Raw genomic sequence first — 7,109 nt, 5'->3', positions numbered from 1 at the left:
GTCACGCTGGGATGGTGGTTAAAATAGGGTGCACAACCACTTCACCTCTTACGCTATCTTCCTGGACGTTACGGTCCCTTGCGCATGCTCATCCAATTATCTGATCAACTTTATCCAATTTTCCAAACTACTTACCTATCTCTTTTCAAAAACAATTCTATCACATCACACTTTCCAAAACATTTTCATTTTATTCAAAACTTAGAGATAAGTATTTTCAGAAGTTACTCTTTCCCCAAAACATCAGTTAACAAAAGAATTTGAAACACAGGGGATGCATAACTTAAAACGTTCTATTCCAGTACGTAATTTAAATTAAAAATTATTCATATATTATTGAACCATAAAGATATGGTCAGGGGTACTTGCCTTGCAGAGCTTTACAACTATTTCTGATTGACCTTGAACCGATTTAGACACTCGGATTTATTGCCTTACTATTTGACTATCCTGGATCCGACCTCGACACTCAGGCCCTTCGATTGGAACCTTGCGGAGTTTGTCGACTGATCACTAGGTTATCTTTAGTCGAGTGCCAACTCTCGGGCCTTCTGACTAGAACCTACAAAGTCGAAATACCCTAACTTAGACATTCGATTATGCTTGACATATCCTCGCTATTAATCTACCCGTACACTAACAAAACTCGACTCGTAACCTACATATTATTGTAATACACACATCAGTTAGGGTTCATATTCTCAAAAATCGGTTCGGTGTTTGCTTCCAGAAAATAGGTATACTCGTCATTTAACGAAATTAGGGTTATTGGTTTTGGCAAAACATTTCACCACAACATACAATCAGGTTTCGTATAAAATATATGTATGTATTTATATATACTCGCTCGACGTCCCGATAATTACTGGATACGCTCCCGTGTTTTCCGTAATTTGATTTTCCAGAAATCGGGCAGCACTTCCTTTGTTTATCGGACTACCCATCGAAACATAAATCGACGTCAAACCAATCAACAACCGCAATTCACAAACCCACATCACAATTAATCAATCACAAACGACTATGCAAATTTACCATTCCTATTCTGACCTTAACAATTGTATCCAACTATTTATAATTCGAAAATAAATATACGAATTAAATATTAAATATTATTTTATAATTATAGGACTCAGAATTAATTCATTACGGTCCACCATCATCTTGTCGTGCTCATCGCCGACGGCGATAAAATTTGCGAGTACCCGAACAATTTCAGGTTTCCAACAAAATTCTACGATCAAAAAAATTTAATTTTTGTAAATACCTAATAATTTTCATCAGAAATAACCACAAGAAAATCAGAAATTTCGAAACCACTACAATGCGCATACATGCGCGGCTGTGGCCAAACGAACCGAGAACACAACCTGAAAACATCAACAACAGGCGACATCAGACACACAAAAACTCTCCTTCAACTGATGTATACAAGTACAAACATGTATGTATATACTTATACATCAATTAAACAGATGAAACCGGAACAAGGTACGGTGGCCGAAAAACTGAGACGGCGGCCGGGACTTACCAGAATCCGGGAAACAGACACATGGAAGAATAGGGAAGAACCACACGGGAAATTAATAGGGAAGAAATAACAGGAAAAGGAAGAAATGGATCCCAATTTCGTTGATTCAGCCCCCCTGCGTAAATATGAATTTGTATCTATCCCTGTGTTTTTATTTTTGATGTTGTAGCTTTTATTTATGTTCTGTTTTGTTTTTTTTTCCGTTACAAATCAACAATTGCCACAAATCAATTGATTCACAGGATTTTGACTATAGGCTAATTCCGGTTCGCAATTAAGCAATTAAGAATACGAGTTTGCGAATGATTTTTAATCGAATTGATCCCAAAATAGTCTCAAAATTTTCTAAATATCCCTAAATTAATGGAATAAAATTTTCATAATTTTTAAACCATTATTGAAACGCAACCCATACCCGTATTTGACAATTAAATGAATCAACGCACGGGTGAAATTAATCCCAAAAATTTCCAAAATAATTTTAAAATTCTCAGAATATTCCAAACTTATTAAAATATGAATTTCGTAATTTTTGAAATATTTCTGATTTTAATAAAAAATTATAATAAAATACAATCAGAAAATCATTCAGGGCTAAATCATTAATGAAATATTAATTTCTAAATTTTATAAAATCCTAAAAATAATAAATAAAATTATAAAGTGATAAAATAATCTTATAGATAACCTATGTATTTATGAAAATAAATCTTGAGTGAAATCACCTTTAAATATATAAAAATAAAACAACACGGCTCCACAACGAATTACACAAATGATCCTCAAACACCATCACACATAATTAATAACAAAATAATATCCATCTGACAGAACCAATGCACATATGTTATTTATTTAGTTATTCAATAATTACATATTTAAATAATAATAAAATATACGAGTCGTTATATCCCTCCCCCTTAAAAATATTTTGTCCTCAGAATCGGATCTAGCTAAACGAGTGAGGATATTTGTCAAGCATATCTGACTCTAACTCCCAAGTAGACTTTTCTACTCGAGGATGTATTCAAAGTATACTCACTATAGATATAAACTCATTCATGAGGCCCTGCTTCTTACGATCTAGTATCTAAATTGGTTCGTACACACCGTCTTGATTCAATTTGAGGGTATATTCCTTTGGCATAAAGACATTAAAATATGCTACGAGTATGCTACAGCTATGGCAACATTGCTAATTTATAGGTGACTCTACCTGATTTTCTCAGTATCTCAAACGGTCCACTATATCTAGGACTCAGCTGTAACGCCCCCAAATCCGGGGTCAGAGGATTTGGTCGTCACTATGAAACCTCAATCTAAATCAACCTGTTTAATCAATAAATAAATGTCAGCGGAAGATATTTATCATAAATGACCCCAACTAATCCAAGATCTTTTTAAGGTTATAGTTCTAGAAACAAGATATCCAAATTCCACCAATAAATTTTTCACTTTCTTTTAAAACCCTTTTCAATAAATTCCAACTCAAAACTAAACCCACTAGTATAACTTCGAAATGAAGTATACTAGGCTCAAATAAAATACAAAACTATAATATAATATAATATAAACAACTTTACACAATAAAACTTACACTAGTCCGCAACCCTGGACCAACCACCTTCCAAAAGCTTCTTCTTTGCTTCCTCGAATTACGCAGCTAAACAGCGTAAGCTAATCCTCATTGGAGGTTAAATTTGAAAAATAGGCAAGTATGAGCGAAAGAAATGCTCAGCAAGATCATTATGACATATATAGGGTCGTTTTGATATAAAACCGACATCTGCATTAGAGCAGAACATTTAAAATTATAATTGTTGAATCATAAAACTTTAGTTGAGGAATCCCAGATTTAATTCCTTAATTGTATTAAAAACCAATTTGATATTTTTGAGCGAGATGCTTCAGCAATACTTTGAATCTTGACGAGAATAAAACTCGTAAAACAGTGTTTACGGAAATATCGTAAACAATAACAACAAGAAGCAATGATTATGGGATGAATCATAAACTTTACTCAAAACTGAACTCTTCAAATTAATACTTATTTTGTTGTCAAATCAAATTAGATATCAATACGAACTTTGATGCGCACAACACCCATACTGAAGTCAACATCAATCATCTATACTAATACCACCTTTGATATTTAACAACAACGTAAGTATCAGCATAAATCAGAATCTGAATCAAAACTGCATTTTACCCTTATCTAAAACAGAAACAGTTGATAAATCATTTATTCTATGAATATCAAAAATGATATGATAATTTGGATTAGGATCATCCTCCGACGGACGTACTATCACATGCTGATCAGCCCGTGTGATAGCACAAGGTCATGATTCGTAGAATCGTGACCCCAAAAACACGAGTACTCAAACAAAAAGGCATAACTAGCCTGTGGCAAAATGGTGTCATAATATTTCATATGGCACTTAGAAATAGCCCTCCGCTGGACCGTCCGTCCCGATCACTTATGCAATTATGATCTAATCTTAAAACCTTTTATTGAAATGGGGTCATAATAATTGACACCCAAAATAATTTTATTCCCCCAATTCTTGGGTAGGAATATTCGCAACCAAATCACTTTTCTCAAAATCCAAAACATTTATAAATCCGATAATTGGATAAGTAAAATCACTTGACTATTCTTAACATAGAACAGCAGACGAGTATTTGCATAACAGAATTATTTAATTCAGCGATATGTAAAACATTTATCGATTCTAAACTGAGAATAGGGAAATCAATACTTGCATCAAAAGATTTAAAATAAATATCACTTGAACAATAAATGATGATAGGGATACTTGCCTTTGGGTTTTAGCAATTAGTCATACTCGCAAAGACGCATCTATTCTGACATTCTGACTCAAAACATCTCCGTCCTTCTTTTCAACACTTTACTAATATGCTGCTCCTGCGATTGCTAGAATCCAGACATCCAATACCATTCCATCTCATTCTTTATCCAGTGTCTTGTCTTGATCAACTCGAATGATCCGCATCTATAATTAAAATATAGAACTTTAAATGTCTTAATCGATAACCACTCGACGAACTACGCATCAAAAGCCTATCGTCTACCCATACGATAGCCCACACACAAGGAAAACAGTCAAACACAAGACTTATGACCCACATATACACGTAATTCACATAGCACATAAGCACATAACTCATATATCACATAATTCATATCACATAAGACTCGGTTCATTAGAAGGGTCGACTCGGTATGTTTAAAACGAAAATCGGGTCAAAATATGATTTATCGATCAAAAATCGACTCAAAATGATTCGTAAAACAAGCGACCTTTCGAAACAAAAGAATTCGGGTCTCGAAAGTATTTTTATTGAAAGCGGAATATTTTTCTGAGTCTATACGCGTTCGTTTCGTATTAAACGGACGAACGGTTTATTTATTATGAATTTTTGAACATTTTTCGGAATTAAAACGATCTCCGAATCATTTTATAACTAAATAATAGGGCTCGAACACCCGAAAATAATTTTATAAGAATTATCGAGCCTGGAAAATAATTTAAAATAATATTTTAAAGCTCGAAACTATTTTTCGGAATTTTTAAATCAAAAATAAATAATTAAATCTAATTAAATAATCAATTAAAATTAATTAATAACTAATTAAATTAATTAATCAATTAATATTTAAATTAATTGACTAATTAAATAATTAATTATCAACTAAAATTAATTAACTAAATAATTTGGATTTATTTTTGAATTAAAATAAATTTTCAGAATTGAAATAATGATTTTCAAAATAAATAAAATGAATTTTCAGAAATTAAAATAGGAATTTTGAATTATTTTTAAATCAGAAATTCAGAAACAGTTTTCAGATTTATTTTTGGGGAAAGGGAGGATCAAACCCGGGTTGGAGTTGGGTTTTAAATCGGGTCAAAGGTCGACCCAAACGGGTCAACAAGAACAGGTCACCGGAAAGCTTAATTTCCGGCAACAATGTCCGGCTACCGGATTTCCATTCCGGCAACAAACAACAGCCCCAATTTGGGGTTTAACGTCGCAATTTATACAGGTTTCTGATTCTAATTCATCCCAGGGATCCAGCACCGACAACCTTTTCCCTGAACGACGATTACATAATCTTCCCCGACGAGGTTTAGCCGAAATCCGGCGAAAAACCGGTCGAAATCTGATTTTACTGAATACTCAACCAAATTAACAGATTAAAATACGAAATCAATCCTCAGGCTCCCAGGAATGATAATTTAACTTCAAATCAAACAAACAATTACTTAAAATCAAAAACCGAATTTAACTAATTAAATTGAAAAATCGAATTTATTAAATAATCAATCTTTGTTGATGAAATAGGTACAAACTGATAGCTCTCATCAAGGGCTTCACAACGGTTATTCATACTTGGGATTTGGTGTTCAATAACACCTTCAAAATTGACTTTGATTTTCAGAATTCTCCAAGAACACCAAGAACACATATTCAAGAAATTTCCAAAAAAATCAAACCTTAATTTCTATATGATATTGAACTCTATTTTTGAAGTATAATATACCAAATCGACCAGAAAAACATGCTCTACAACATGGAAGCATCAAATGACATCAACAACATCAAGAACAAATTTTCATAATTTAATTATCAAATAATTCGAATATAAATAAATAAATAAGAAAATTACCATGATTTCTGGGCAGAAACTGATGATTGATTCAGAAAGAAGATTTCGAGAGCTTCATTTTGATATGCTGCACGCCCGAATCGGAGTTCGATAACGCCTTCGTTCGTGTGTTTGATTCTCGGGAACGTTTCGGTTTCTCGGGTTTTTCTCTGTATTTACGGTGTTTTAACTGGTTGCAAATGAATAAACGGAATAAATGAAATAAGAAATAGGCTATTTATATTTATGGAATATTGGATCATTCTGGATCATTTTGGATCGTTAAATTAGTTACTTAGCCGCTAAGTAACTATAAAAACGATACAATTCAATACCAGAATTGGATAATTATCAAAACCGAGCTTTTTATAAAACACCATATATGAAAATAACGTAAAAATATCCCGTCTCTCGAGAATACGGGTTTTGTTGATGTATCGAAATGCGTATCGTATCGAAAATATTGCGCCGGGCCGCGCACGGGTCAAACCGTAATCCGTATCGAAAAAGTCAAAACACGGAAAATGTCCGGAATTACCAGATTAGGTTAGGAAGGAGTTTTCGGAAGAGTTTCGGGTTGTAAAAACGTAAAAACGGTTGAAGTCGGACGATTCCCGGCTTTATAAAATAATTTTGGTAATTATTCAGAAAATAATTAATAATTCATAAATCAATATAAAATTATCTAATAGTCCAAAAATTACCAGAAAAATATCACAATTATCTATATTTTATTCTGGACATATACCAATTCAAATACTCAAATAATATCACATTTAAACACCCAAACATCAATTCCACTAATCAGATAATTCACCAAAATTCACATAAAATCACATAAACAATTCCAAATAATTATAAAAATAATATCTGAAAATATGGGATATTACATCAGCTGCCCTT

This window comes from Apium graveolens, chromosome 2 (assembly GCF_009905375.1).
Source record: "Apium graveolens cultivar Ventura chromosome 2, ASM990537v1, whole genome shotgun sequence".
Classification (NCBI taxonomy): domain Eukaryota; kingdom Viridiplantae; phylum Streptophyta; class Magnoliopsida; order Apiales; family Apiaceae; genus Apium; species Apium graveolens.
The sequence above is the reverse complement of the archived record's forward strand: the minus strand, read 5'-3'. Positions refer to the sequence as shown.